The following is a 13,989-nucleotide window of genomic DNA, read 5'->3' as shown; positions in this document are numbered from 1 at the left end:
GCTACAGGGAACATTCTGGAACCAGGGGCCTGCCAGGAAGGTAACTTGCCAATTTGAATGAATGGATTTGCCCTTGTCTGCCGTTTTGGGCTTCTGCGGTCGTTCTTGGAACGTATCCCACCGATGGTACGGCGGTGGCGGGGGGTGGGGTGACTGCTGTAATTTCAAAGAACCCGTTGGGCTGAACCCTGGTGTTGTGGGATTTTTAACACAGTCAAATCAGGTTGTGGGATCCCATGACTCAGCCAATGTCAAATGGCTATCAGATCAGCCCCACAGCCCCTTCCCAACCCCCCCGCCTCCCCCCCCACCCCGAGGCAACAAATTTATCCTAATATTTTCTTGAACAAGGAAGAAATGTCTTTAGTCTGTTTCCTGAATAGAGTGAAACCCCATCTCTGTTTGTTTCTTCGCAAACTACTGTACGGAAGCGACCTGCTTTAGTAGCTACGTCTGTACGTAAAGATTATTCACGCAGACGATCGCCAAGGCTGGAACTGGCTTCAGCTCCCTGGTGCCACCAGGCAGCCGTACTAACCACTGATCCACTGTGCCACCCGTACGATTTGGAACGATTTGTCATCATTTGCGGGTGCAAGTAGCGAAACAGTTGTCAGTTTGTCAACTGGGTCGGATTATAATGTTGTCAGCGATCTGCAGCAATGTGAACGGAGATGTCGAATCGAGCTGCTGGTGGTGATGAGGCGCGCTTGCAGCGTGACATGTTTACACGGGGAGATCAGCTCCCTCCCCATTCTCCACAGAGAGTCGGATACAAGTAGAGAGGATATTGAAAGTGGACGATAAAGAAAGGGTGCACGGACGTAATTCGCTTTTCGCAACTTTTCGGATTGATGCGGAATGCCGAGGAGCGAATCCTGTACGTGAGGGAAACGATGATTGGCATTTATGGGCAAGCTACACCAACACAAGGGGAGGCAATGAATAGGATCTTTCCGTCAAGGCCAACATTTCTCGCCCATGCCGAGATCAGCCTGGTGGTGAGCTGCTCTCTCGAACCGCTGCAGTCCAAGTGCTGTCGGTAGCCCCGCGATGCTGTTTGGGCGGGGATTCCGATTTTGACCGGTAACACCGGAGGAACAAGGACATATTTGCAATTCAGGACAGCGAGTGCCTCGGCGGGGGGAGAACTTGCGAATGGTGGTGTTCCCGTGGATCTGCTGCCGTCATCCTTCGAGGCTGCGTTGGCCATGGGTTTGCAAGGTGCTGCCTGAGGAATTCTGGTGAATCTTGTAGATGCGGGGGAATGATGATGCCGGGGGAATGAATGACCCTGCCGCCGCCGCTGTCCCGATCACCGGGAGAAACCTCTCTGCAGTCGACCTGACGTCGTGGTGCGGTGGCTCCGGCCCGTGCCATCTGATTGGTCGTCAGCGCGACCTACGCGGGCTACGTAACAGAAAAACACGGGGAAAGCACAGCGACTGCTGCAGAGTGATCTTCCGGTCTGGTTGGATATCTTGGAAGGAAGGTAGACGGTAAGGAATAAAGGAACTTTGAATATCATCAAACTGATGGAAAGGATAGTCGGCAATATGACCTCCACCGTTGGAGTATTAATGTGCTATCGCTTCTCGGCCTTTTGGCTTGGAATATGTGTAGTTTCTGTTCTTATCAGTTTTAATCGCTGATATCTCCCGAAGGTGGGGAGTGTTTGTATTAAATGGATTTTTGGAGCAGGGAGATGGCTTAAGGGCTTGCTCTGTCCTCTCCATGTATCAGCCTGGTATTGCAGTGTTTCCAGGAATGGTGCACCCAACGCTTACCCAAGTTCAAAAGCAGGTGAATGCAATGTGAATCTCTTGCCTTTGCTAGTTTGCCGTGTTGATGGCAGTCAGTGATTGTTGCATCTATTGTCTTTTCAGTTGCAGGAAACTATCGTCTTTTGTTACGGGTTTTCTGTCTTATGAACCTGCTCTGCAGTTACCTGATGAAGGTGCAGCACGCTGAAAGCCAGGACAGGGGTAACCCCAACGTGCTACAGGGAACATTCTGGAACCAGGGGCCTGCCAGGAAGGTAACTTGCCAATTTGAATGAATGGATTTGCCCTTGTCTGCCGTTTTGGGCTTCTGCGGTCGTTCTTGGAACGTATCCCACCGATGGTACGGCGGTGGCGGGGGTGGGGTGACTGCTGTAATTTCAAAGACCCCGTTGGGCTGAAACCTGGTGTTGTGGGATTTTTAACACAGTCAAATCAGGTGTGGGATCCCATGACTCAGCAATGTCAAATGGCTATCAGATCAGCCCCCACAGCCCCTCCCCCCCCCCGCCCCCCCCCCCCCCCCCGAGGCAACAAATTTATCCTAATATTTTCTTGAACAAGGAAGAAATGTCTTTAGTCTGTTTCCTGAATAGAGTGAAACCCCATCTCTGTTTTGTTTCTTCGCAAACTACTGTACGGAAGCGACCTGCTTTAGTAGCTACGTCTGTACGTAAAGATTATTCACGCAGACGATCGCCCAAGGCTGGAACTGGCTTCAGCTCCCTGGTGCCACCAGGCAGCCGTACTAACCACTGATCCACTGTGCCACCCGTACGATTTGGAACGATTTGTCATCATTTGCGGTGCAAGTAGCGAAACAGTTGTCAGTTTGTCAACTGGGTCGGATTATAATGTTGTCAGCGATCTGCAGCAATGTGAACGGAGATGTCGAATCGAGCTGCTGGTGGTGATGAGGCGCGCTTGCAGCGTGACATGTTTACACGGGGAGATCAGCTCCCTCCCCATTCTCACAGAGAGTCGGATACAAGTAGAGAGGATATTGAAAGTGGACGATAAAGAAAGGGTGCACGGACGTAATTCGCTTTTCGCAACTTTTCGGATTGATGCGGAATGCCGAGGAGCGAATCCTGTACGTGAGGGAAACGATGATTGGCATTTATGGGCAAGCTACACCAACACAAGGGGAGGCAATGAATAGGATCTTTCCGTCAAGGCCAACATTTCTCGCCCATGCCGAGATCAGCCTGGTGGTGAGCTGCTCTCTCGAACCGCTGCAGTCCAAGTGCTGTCGGTAGCCCCGCGATGCTGTTTGGGCGGGGATTCCCGATTTTGACCCGGTAACACCGGAGGAACAAGGACATATTTGCAATTCAGGACAGCGAGTGCCTCGGCGGGGGGAGAACTTGCGAATGGTGGTGTTCCCGTGGATCTGCTGCCGTCATCCTTCGAGGCTGCGTTGGCCATGGGTTTTGCAAGGTGCTGCCTGAGGAATTCTGGTGAATCTTGTAGATGCCGGGGGAATGAATGACCCTGCCGCCGCCGCTGTCCCCGATCACCGGGAGAAAACCTCTCTGCAGTCGACCTGACGTGCGGTGGCTCCGGCCCGTGCCATCTGATTGGTCGTCAGCGCGACCTACGCGGCTACGTACAGATGGACAGAAAAGCACGGGGGAAGCACAGCGACTGCTGCAGAGTGATCTTCCGGTCTGGTTGGATATCTTGGAAGGAAGGTAGACGGTAAGGGAATAAAGGAACTTTGAATATCATCAAACTGATGGAAAGGATAGTCGGCAAATATGACCTCACCGTTGGAGTATTAATGTGCTATCGCTTCTCGGCCTTTTGGCTTGGAATATGTGTAGTTTCTGTTCTTATCAGTTTAATCGCTGATATCTCCCGAAGGTGGGAGTGTTTGTATTAAATGGATTTTTGGAGCAGGGAGATGGCTTAAGGGCTTGCTCTGTCCTCTCCATGTATCAGCCTGGTATTGCAGTGTTTCCAGGAATGGTGCACCCAACGCTTACCCAAGTTCAAAAGCAGGTGAATGCAATGTGAATCTCTTGCCTTTGCTAGTTTGCCGTGTTGATGGCAGTCAGTGATTGTTGCATCTATTGTCTTTTCAGTTGCAGGAAAACTATCGTCTTTTGTTACGGGTTTTTCTGTCTTATGAACCTGCTCTGCAGTTACCTGATGAAGGTGCAGCACGCTGAAAGCCAGGACAGGGGTAACCCCAACGTGCTACAGGGAACATTCTGGACCAGGGGCCTGCCAGGAAGGTAACTTGCCAATTTGAATGAATGGATTTGCCCTTGTCTGCCGTTTTGGGCTTCTGCGGTCGTTCTTGGAACGTATCCCACCGATGGTACGGCGGTGGCGGGGGGTGGGGTGACTGCTGTAATTTCAAAGAACCCCGTTGGGCTGAACCTGGTGTTGTGGGATTTTTAACACAGTCAAATCAGGTTGTGGGATCCCATGACTCAGCCAATGTCAAATGGCTATCAGATCAGCCCCACAGCCCCTTCCCAACCCCCCGCCCCTCCCCCCCCCACCCCGAGGCAACAAATTTATCCTAATATTTTCTTGAACAAGGAAGAAATGTCTTTAGTCTGTTTCCTGAATAGAGTGAAACCCATCTCTGTTTGTTTCTTCGCAAACTACTGTACGGAAGCGACCTGCTTTAGTAGCTACGTCTGTACGTAAAGATTATTCACGCAGACGATCGCCCAAGGCTGGAACTGGCTTCAGCTCCCTGGTGCCACCAGGCAGCCGTACTAACCACTGATCCACTGTGCCACCCGTACGATTTGGAACGATTTGTCATCATTTGCGGTGCAAGTAGCGAAACAGTTGTCAGTTTGTCAACTGGGTCGGATTATAATGTTGTCAGCGATCTGCAGCAATGTGAACGGAGATGTCGAATCGAGCTGCTGGTGGTGATGAGGCGCGCTTGCAGCGTGACATGTTTACACGGGGAGATCAGCTCCCTCCCCATTCTCCACAGAGAGTCGGATACAAGTAGAGAGGATATTGAAAGTGGACGATAAAGAAAGGGTGCACGGACGTAATTCGCTTTTCGCAACTTTTCGGATTGATGCGGAATGCCGAGGAGCGAATCCTGTACGTGAGGGAAACGATGATTGGCATTTATGGCAAGCTACACCAACACAAGGGGAGGCAATGAATAGGATCTTTCCGTCAAGGCCAACATTTCTCGCCCATGCCGAGATCAGCCTGGTGGTGAGCTGCTCTCTCGAACCGCTGCAGTCCAAGTGCTGTCGGTAGCCCCGCGATGCTGTTTGGGCGGGGATTCCCGATTTTGACCCGGTAACACCGGAGGAACAAGGACATATTTGCAATTCAGGACAGCGAGTGCCTCGGCGGGGGGGAGAACTTGCGAATGGTGGTGTTCCCGTGGATCTGCTGCCGTCATCCTTCGAGGCTGCGTTGGCCATGGGTTTGCAAGGTGCTGCCTGAGGAATTCTGGTGAATCTTGTAGATGCCGGGGGAATGAATGACCCTGCCGCCGCCGCTGTCCCCGATCACCGGAGAAACCTCTCTGCAGTCGACCTGACGTGCGGTGGCTCCGGCCCGTGCCATCTGATTGGTCGTCAGCGCGACCTACGCGGCTACGTAACAGATGGACAGAAAAGCACGGGGAAAGCACAGCGACTGCTGCAGAGTGATCTTCCGGTCTGGTTGGATATCTTGGAAGGAAGGTAGACGGTAAGGGAATAAAGGAACTTTGAATATCATCAAACTGATGGAAAGGATAGTCGGCAAATATGACCTCCACCGTTGGAGTATTAATGTGCTATCGCTTCTCGGCCTTTTGGCTTGGAATATGTGTAGTTTCTGTTCTTATCAGTTTAATCGCTGATATCTCCCGAAGGTGGGAGTGTTTGTATTAAATGGATTTTTGGAGCAGGGAGATGGCTTAAGGGCTTGCTCTGTCCTCTCCATGTATCAGCCTGGTATTGCAGTGTTTCCAGGAATGGTGCACCCAACGCTTACCCAAGTTCAAAAGCAGGTGAATGCAATGTGAATCTCTTGCCTTTGCTAGTTTGCCGTGTTGATGGCAGTCAGTGATTGTTGCATCTATTGTCTTTTCAGTTGCAGGAAACTATCGTCTTTTGTTACGGGTTTTCTGTCTTATGAACCTGCTCTGCAGTTACCTGATGAAGGTGCAGCACGCTGAAAGCCAGGACAGGGGTAACCCCAACGTGCTACAGGGAACATTCTGGAACCAGGGGCCTGCCAGGAAGGTAACTTGCCAATTTGAATGAATGGATTTGCCCTTGTCTGCCGTTTTGGGCTTCTGCGGTCGTTCTTGGAACGTATCCACCGATGGTACGGCGGTGGCGGGGGGTGGGGTGACTGCTGTAATTTCAAAGAACCCCGTTGGGCTGAAACCTGGTGTTGTGGGATTTTTAACACAGTCAAATCAGGTTGTGGGATCCCATGACTCAGCCAATGTCAAATGGCTATCAGATCAGCCCCCACAGCCCCTTCCCAACCCCCCGCCTCCCCCCCCACCCCGAGGCAACAAATTTATCCTAATATTTTCTTGAACAAGGAAGAAATGTCTTTAGTCTGTTTCCTGAATAGAGTGAAACCCCATCTCTGTTTGTTTCTTCGCAAACTACTGTACGGAAGCGACCTGCTTTAGTAGCTACGTCTGTACGTAAAGATTATTCACGCAGACGATCGCCCAAGGCTGGAACTGGCTTCAGCTCCCTGGTGCCACCAGGCAGCCGTACTAACCACTGATCCACTGTGCCACCCGTACGATTTGGAACGATTTGTCATCATTTGCGGTGCAAGTAGCGAAACAGTTGTCAGTTTGTCAACTGGGTCGGATTATAATGTTGTCAGCGATCTGCAGCAATGTGAACGGAGATGTCGAATCGAGCTGCTGGTGGTGATGAGGCGCGCTTGCAGCGTGACATGTTTACACGGGGAGATCAGCTCCCTCCCCATTCTCCACAGAGAGTCGGATACAAGTAGAGAGGATATTGAAAGTGGACGATAAAGAAGGGGTGCACGGACGTAATTCGCTTTTCGCAACTTTTCGGATTGATGCGGAATGCCGAGGAGCGAATCCTGTACGTGAGGGAAACGATGATTGGCATTTATGGCAAGCTACACCAACACAAGGGGAGGCAATGAATAGGATCTTTCCGTCAAGGCCAACATTTCTCGCCCATGCCGAGATCAGCCTGGTGGTGAGCTGCTCTCTCGAACCGCTGCAGTCCAAGTGCTGTCGTAGCCCCGCGATGCTGTTTGGGCGGGGATTCCCGATTTTGACCCGGTAACACCGGAGGAACAAGGACATATTTGCAATTCAGGACAGCGAGTGCCTCGGCGGGGGAGAACTTGCGAATGGTGGTGTTCCCGTGGATCTGCTGCCGTCATCCTTCGAGGCTGCGTTGGCCATGGGTTTGCAAGGTGCTGCCTGAGGAATTCTGGTGAATCTTGTAGATGCCGGGGGAATGAATGACCCTGCCGCCGCCGCTGTCCCCGATCACCGGGAGAACCTCTCTGCAGTCGACCTGACGTGCGGTGGCTCCGGCCCGTGCCATCTGATTGGTCGTCAGCGCGACCTACGCGGCTACGTAACAGATGGACAGAAAAGCACGGGGAAAGCACAGCGACTGCTGCAGAGTGATCTTCCGGTCTGGTTGGATATCTTGGAAGGAAGGTAGACGGTAAGGGAATAAAGGAACTTTGAATATCATCAAACTGATGGAAAGGATAGTCGGCAAATATGACCTCCACCGTTGGAGTATTAATGTGCTATCGCTTCTCGGCCTTTTGGCTTGGAATATGTGTAGTTTCTGTTCTTATCAGTTTAATCGCTGATATCTCCCGAAGGTGGGAGTGTTTGTATTAAATGGATTTTTGGAGCAGGGAGATGGCTTAAGGGCTTGCTCTGTCCTCTCCATGTATCAGCCTGGTATTGCAGTGTTTCCAGGAATGGTGCACCCAACGCTTACCCAAGTTCAAAGCAGGTGAATGCAATGTGAATCTCTTGCCTTTGCTAGTTTGCCGTGTTGATGGCAGTCAGTGATTGTTGCATCTATTGTCTTTTCAGTTGCAGGAAACTATCGTCTTTTGTTACGGGTTTTCTGTCTTATGAACCTGCTCTGCAGTTACCTGATGAAGGTGCAGCACGCTGAAAGCCAGGACAGGGGTAACCCCAACGTGCTACAGGGAACATTCTGGAACCAGGGCCTGCCAGGAAGGTAACTTGCCAATTTGAATGAATGGATTTGCCCTTGTCTGCCGTTTTGGGCTTCTGCGGTCGTTCTTGGAACGTATCCCACCGATGGTACGGCGGTGGCGGGGGGGGGGGTGACTGCTGTAATTTCAAAGAACCCCGTTGGGCTGAAACCTGGTGTTGTGGGATTTTTAACACAGTCAAATCAGGTTGTGGGATCCCATGACTCAGCCAATGTCAAATGGCTATCAGATCAGCCCCACAGCCCCTTCCCAACCCCCCCGCCCCCCCCCCCACCCCCGAGGCAACAAATTTATCCTAATATTTTCTTGAACAAGGAAGAAATGTCTTTAGTCTGTTTCCTGAATAGAGTGAAACCCCCATCTCTGTTTGTTTCTTCGCAAACTACTGTACGGAAGCGACCTGCTTTAGTAGCTACGTCTGTACGTAAAGATTATTCACGCAGACGATCGCCCAAGGCTGGAACTGGCTTCAGCTCCCTGGTGCCACCAGGCAGCCGTACTAACCACTGATCCACTGTGCCACCCGTACGATTTGGAACGATTTGTCATCATTTGCGGTGCAAGTAGCGAAACAGTTGTCAGTTTGTCAACTGGGTCGGATTATAATGTTGTCAGCGATCTGCAGCAATGTGAACGGAGATGTCGAATCGAGCTGCTGGTGGTGATGAGGCGCGCTTGCAGCGTGACATGTTTACACGGGGGAGATCAGCTCCCTCCCCATTCTCCACAGAGAGTCGGATACAAGTAGAGAGGATATTGAAAGTGGACGATAAAGAAAGGGTGCACGGACGTAATTCGCTTTTCGCAACTTTTCGGATTGATGCGGAATGCCGAGGAGCGAATCCTGTACGTGAGGGAAACGATGATTGGCATTTATGGGCAAGCTACACAACACAAGGGGAGGCAATGAATAGGATCTTTCCGTCAAGGCCAACATTTCTCGCCATGCCGAGATCAGCCTGGTGGTGAGCTGCTCTCTCGAACCGCTGCAGTCCAAGTGCTGTCGGTAGCCCCGCGATGCTGTTTGGGCGGGGATTCCCGATTTTGACCCGGTAACACCGGAGGAACAAGGACATATTTGCAATTCAGGACAGCGAGTGCCTCGGCGGGGGGGAGAACTTGCGAATGGTGGTGTTCCCGTGGATCTGCTGCCGTCATCCTTCGAGGCTGCGTTTGGCCATGGGTTTGCAAGGTGCTGCCTGAGGATTCTGGTGAATCTTGTAGATGCCGGGGAATGAATGACCCTGCCGCCGCCGCTGTCCCGATCACGGGAGAGAAACCTCTCTGCAGTCGACCTGACGTGCGGTGGCTCCGGCCCGTGCCATCTGATTGGTCGTCAGCGCGACCTACGCGGCTACGTAACAGATGGACAGAAAAGCACGGGGAAAGCACAGCGACTGCTGCAGAGTGATCTTCCGGTCTGGTTGGATATCTTGGAAGGAAGGTAGACGGTAAGGGAATAAAGGAACTTTGAATATCATCAAACTGATGGAAAGGATAGTCGGCAAATATGACTCCACCGTTGGAGTATTAATGTGCTATCGCTTCTCGGCCTTTTGGCTTGGAATATGTGTAGTTTCTGTTCTTATCAGTTTAATCGCTGATATCTCCCGAAGGTGGGAGTGTTTGTATTAAATGGATTTTTGGAGCAGGGAGATGGCTTAAGGGCTTGCTCTGTCCTCTCCATGTATCAGCCTGGTATTGCAGTGTTTCCAGGAATGGTGCACCCAACGCTTACCCAAGTTCAAAAGCAGGTGAATGCAATGTGAATCTCTTGCCTTTGCTAGTTTGCCGTGTTGATGGCAGTCAGTGATTGTTGCATCTATTGTCTTTTCAGTTGCAGGAAACTATCGTCTTTTGTTACGGGTTTTCTGTCTTATGAACCTGCTCTGCAGTTACCTGATGAAGGTGCAGCACGCTGAAAGCCAGGACAGGGGTAACCCCAACGTGCTACAGGAACATTCTGGAACCAGGGGCCTGCCAGGAAGGTAACTTGCCAATTTGAATGAATGGATTTGCCCTTGTCTGCCGTTTTGGGCTTCTGCGGTCGTTCTTGGAACGTATCCCACCGATGGTACGGCGGTGGCGGGGGGTGGGGTGACTGCTGTAATTTCAAAGACCCCGTTGGGCTGAAACCTGGTGTTGTGGGATTTTTAACACAGTCAAATCAGGTTGTGGGATCCCATGACTCAGCCAATGTCAAATGGCTATCAGATCAGCCCCCACAGCCCCTTCCCAACCCCCCCGCCTCCCCCCCAACCCCCGAGGCAACAAATTTATCCTAATATTTTCTTGAACAAGGAAGAAATGTCTTTAGTCTGTTTCCTGAATAGAGTGAAACCCCCATCTCTGTTTGTTTCTTCGCAAACTACTGTACGGAAGCGACCTGCTTTAGTAGCTACGTCTGTACGTAAAGATTATTCACGCAGACGATCGCCCAAGGCTGGAACTGGCTTCAGCTCCCTGGTGCCACCAGGCAGCCGTACTAACCACTGATCCACTGTGCCACCCGTACGATTTGGAACGATTTGTCATCATTTGCGGTGCAAGTAGCGAAACAGTTGTCAGTTTGTCACCTGGGTCGGATTATAATGTTGTCAGCGATCTGCAGCAATGTGAACGGAGATGTCGAATCGAGCTGCTGGTGGTGATGAGGCGCGCTTGCAGCGTGACATGTTTACACGGGAGATCAGCTCCCTCCCCATTCTCCACAGAGAGTCGGATACAAGTAGAGAGGATATTGAAAGTGGACGATAAAGAAAGGGTGCACGGACGTAATTCGCTTTTCGCAACTTTTCGGATTGATGCGGAATGCCGAGGAGCGAATCCTGTACGTGAGGGAAACGATGATTGGCATTTATGGGCAAGCTACACAACACAAGGGGAGGCAATGAATAGGATCTTTCCGTCAAGGCCAACATTTCTCGCCCATGCCGAGATCAGCCTGGTGGTGAGCTGCTCTCTCGAACCGCTGCAGTCCAAGTGCTGTCGGTAGCCCCGCGATGCTGTTTGGGCGGGGATTCCCGATTTTGACCCGGTAACACCGGAGGAACAAGGACATATTTGCAATTCAGGACAGCGAGTGCCTCGGCGGGGGGGAGAACTTGCGAATGGTGGTGTTCCCGTGGATCTGCTGCCGTCATCCTTCGAGGCTGCGTTGGCCATGGGTTTGCAAGGTGCTGCCTGAGGAATTCTGGTGAATCTTGTAGATGCCGGGGGAATGAATGACCCTGCCGCCGCCGCTGTCCCCGATCACCGGGAGAAACCTCTCTGCAGTCGACCTGACGTGCGGTGGCTCCGGCCCGTGCCATCTGATTGGTCGTCAGCGCGACCTACGCGGCTACGTAACAGAAAAACACGGGGAAAGCACAGCGACTGCTGCAGAGTGATCTTCCGGTCTGGTTGGATATCTTGGAAGGAAGGTAGACGGTAAGGGAATAAAGGAACTTTGAATATCATCAAACTGATGGAAAGGATAGTCGGCAAATATGACCTCCACCGTTGGAGTATTAATGTGCTATCGCTTCTCGGCCTTTTGGCTTGGAATATGTGTAGTTTCTGTTCTTATCAGTTTAATCGCTGATATCTCCCGAAGGTGGGAGTGTTTGTATTAAATGGATTTTTGGAGCAGGGAGATGGCTTAAGGGCTTGCTCTGTCCTCTCATGTATCAGCCTGGTATTGCAGTGTTTCCAGGAATGGTGCACCCAACGCTTACCCAAGTTCAAAAGCAGGTGAATGCAATGTGAATCTCTTGCCTTTGCTAGTTTGCCGTGTTGATGGCAGTCAGTGATTGTTGCATCTATTGTCTTTTCAGTTGCAGGAAACTATCGTCTTTTGTTACGGGTTTTCTGTCTTATGAACCTGCTCTGCAGTTACCTGATGAAGGTGCAGCACGCTGAAAGCCAGGACAGGGGTAACCCCAACGTGCTACAGGAACATTCTGGAACCAGGGCCTGCCAGGAAGGTAACTTGCCAATTTGAATGAATGGATTTGCCCTTGTCTGCCGTTTTGGGCTTCTGCGGTCGTTCTTGGAACGTATCCCACCGATGGTACGGCGGTGGCGGGGGGTGGGGTGACTGCTGTAATTTCAAAGAACCCCGTTGGGCTGAAACCTGGTGTTGTGGGATTTTTAACACAGTCAAATCAGGTTGTGGGATCCCATGACTCAGCCAATGTCAAATGGCTATCAGATCAGCCCCACAGCCCCTTCCCAACCCCCCGCCTCCCCCCCCCCCCCGAGGCAACAAATTTATCCTAATATTTTCTTGAACAAGGAAGAAATGTCTTTAGTCTGTTTCCTGAATAGAGTGAAACCCCATCTCTGTTTGTTTCTTCGCAAACTACTGTACGGAAGCGACCTGCTTTAGTAGCTACGTCTGTACGTAAAGATTATTCACGCAGACGATCGCCCAAGGCTGGAACTGGCTTCAGCTCCCTGGTGCCACCAGGCAGCCGTACTAACCACTGATCCACTGTGCCACCCGTACGATTTGGAACGATTTGTCATCATTTGCGGTGCAAGTAGCGAAACAGTTGTCAGTTTGTCAACTGGGTCGGATTATAATGTTGTCAGCGATCTGCAGCAATGTGAACGGAGATGTCGAATCGAGCTGCTGGTGGTGATGAGGCGCGCTTGCAGCGTGACATGTTTACACGGGGAGATCAGCTCCCTCCCATTCTCCACAGAGAGTCGGATACAAGTAGAGAGGATATTGAAAGTGGACGATAAAGAAAGGGTGCACGGACGTAATTCGCTTTTCGCAACTTTTCGGATTGATGCGGAATGCCGAGGAGCGAATCCTGTACGTGAGGGAAACGATGATTGGCATTTATGGGCAAGCTACACCAACACAAGGGAGGCAATGAATAGGATCTTTCCGTCAAGGCCAACATTTCTCGCCATGCCGAGATCAGCCTGGTGTGAGCTGCTCTCTCGAACCGCTGCAGTCCAAGTGCTGTCGGTAGCCCCGCGATGCTGTTTGGGCGGGGATTCCCGATTTTGACCCGGTAACACCGGAGGAACAAGGACATATTTGCAATTCAGGACAGCGAGTGCCTCGGCGGGGGGGGAGAACTTGCGAATGGTGGTGTTCCCGTGGATCTGCTGCCGTCATCCTTCGAGGCTGCGTTGGCCATGGGTTTGCAAGGTGCTGCCTGAGGAATTCTGGTGAATCTTGTAGATGCCGGGGGAATGAATGACCCTGCCGCCGCCGCTGTCCCCGATCACCGGGAGAAACCTCTCTGCAGTCGACCTGACGTGCGGTGGCTCCGGCCCGTGCCATCTGATTGGTCGTCAGCGCGACCTACGCGGCTACGTAACAGATGGACAGAAAAGCACGGGGAAAGCACAGCGACTGCTGCAGAGTGATCTTCCGGTCTGGTTGGATATCTTGGAAGGAAGGTAGACGGTAAGGGAATAAAGGAACTTTGAATTCATCAAACTGATGGAAAGGATAGTCGGCAAATATGACCTCACCGTTGGAGTATTAATGTGCTATCGCTTCTCGGCTTTTGGCTTGGAATATGTGTAGTTTCTGTTCTTATCAGTTTAATCGCTGATATCTCCCGAAGGTGGGAGTGTTTGTATTAAATGGATTTTTGGAGCAGGGAGATGGCTTAAGGGCTTGCTCTGTCCTCTCCATGTATCAGCCTGGTATTGCAGTGTTTCAGGAATGGTGCACCCAACGCTTACCAAGTTCAAAAGCAGGTGAATGCAATGTGAATCTCTTGCCTTTGCTAGTTTGCCGTGTTGATGGCAGTCAGTGATTGTTGCATCTTTGTCTTTTCAGTTGCAGGAAACTATCGTCTTTTGTTACGGGTTTTCTGTCTTATGAACCTGCTCTGCAGTTACCTGATGAAGGGTGCAGCACGCTGAAAGCCAGGACAGGGGTAACCCCAAAGTGCTACAGGGAACATTCTGGAACCAGGGGCCTGCCAGGAAGGTAACTTGCCAATTTGAATGAATGGATTTTGCCCTTGTCTGCCGTTTTGGGTTCTGCGGT

At 51.3% G+C, this 13,989-nt stretch overlaps 7 non-coding genes across 7 annotated transcripts; all 7 read left to right on the top strand.

Annotated features, from left to right (window-relative positions):
- Positions 1 to 1,587: 1,587 nt before the first annotated feature.
- Positions 1,588 to 1,781, top strand: LOC132814857 (U2 spliceosomal RNA). The gene has a single exon (XR_009644543.1). It is a non-coding gene; the product is annotated as a U2 spliceosomal RNA (small nuclear RNA).
- Positions 1,782 to 3,571: 1,790 nt separating this feature from the next.
- LOC132814893 (U2 spliceosomal RNA) lies at positions 3,572 to 3,763 on the top strand. Its single transcript, XR_009644577.1, has one exon. It is a non-coding gene; the product is annotated as a U2 spliceosomal RNA (small nuclear RNA).
- A 1,795-nt stretch (positions 3,764 to 5,558) lies between these two features.
- LOC132814881 (U2 spliceosomal RNA) lies at positions 5,559 to 5,750 on the top strand. Its single transcript, XR_009644566.1, has one exon. It is a non-coding gene; the product is annotated as a U2 spliceosomal RNA (small nuclear RNA).
- A 1,790-nt stretch (positions 5,751 to 7,540) lies between these two features.
- LOC132814869 (U2 spliceosomal RNA) lies at positions 7,541 to 7,732 on the top strand. Its single transcript, XR_009644555.1, has one exon. It is a non-coding gene; the product is annotated as a U2 spliceosomal RNA (small nuclear RNA).
- A 1,793-nt stretch (positions 7,733 to 9,525) lies between these two features.
- LOC132814832 (U2 spliceosomal RNA) lies at positions 9,526 to 9,717 on the top strand. Its single transcript, XR_009644519.1, has one exon. It is a non-coding gene; the product is annotated as a U2 spliceosomal RNA (small nuclear RNA).
- Positions 9,718 to 11,504: 1,787 nt separating this feature from the next.
- LOC132814858 (U2 spliceosomal RNA) lies at positions 11,505 to 11,695 on the top strand. Its single transcript, XR_009644544.1, has one exon. It is a non-coding gene; the product is annotated as a U2 spliceosomal RNA (small nuclear RNA).
- A 1,788-nt stretch (positions 11,696 to 13,483) lies between these two features.
- LOC132814860 (U2 spliceosomal RNA) lies at positions 13,484 to 13,673 on the top strand. The gene has a single exon (XR_009644546.1). It is a non-coding gene; the product is annotated as a U2 spliceosomal RNA (small nuclear RNA).
- Positions 13,674 to 13,989: the final 316 nt, after the last annotated feature.

Source organism: Hemiscyllium ocellatum, unplaced genomic scaffold (assembly GCF_020745735.1).
Source record: "Hemiscyllium ocellatum isolate sHemOce1 unplaced genomic scaffold, sHemOce1.pat.X.cur. scaffold_958_pat_ctg1, whole genome shotgun sequence".
Lineage (NCBI taxonomy): Eukaryota > Metazoa > Chordata > Chondrichthyes > Orectolobiformes > Hemiscylliidae > Hemiscyllium > Hemiscyllium ocellatum.
Note: the sequence above shows the minus strand (reverse complement) of the source record. Positions and strands in the feature narration are given on the sequence as shown.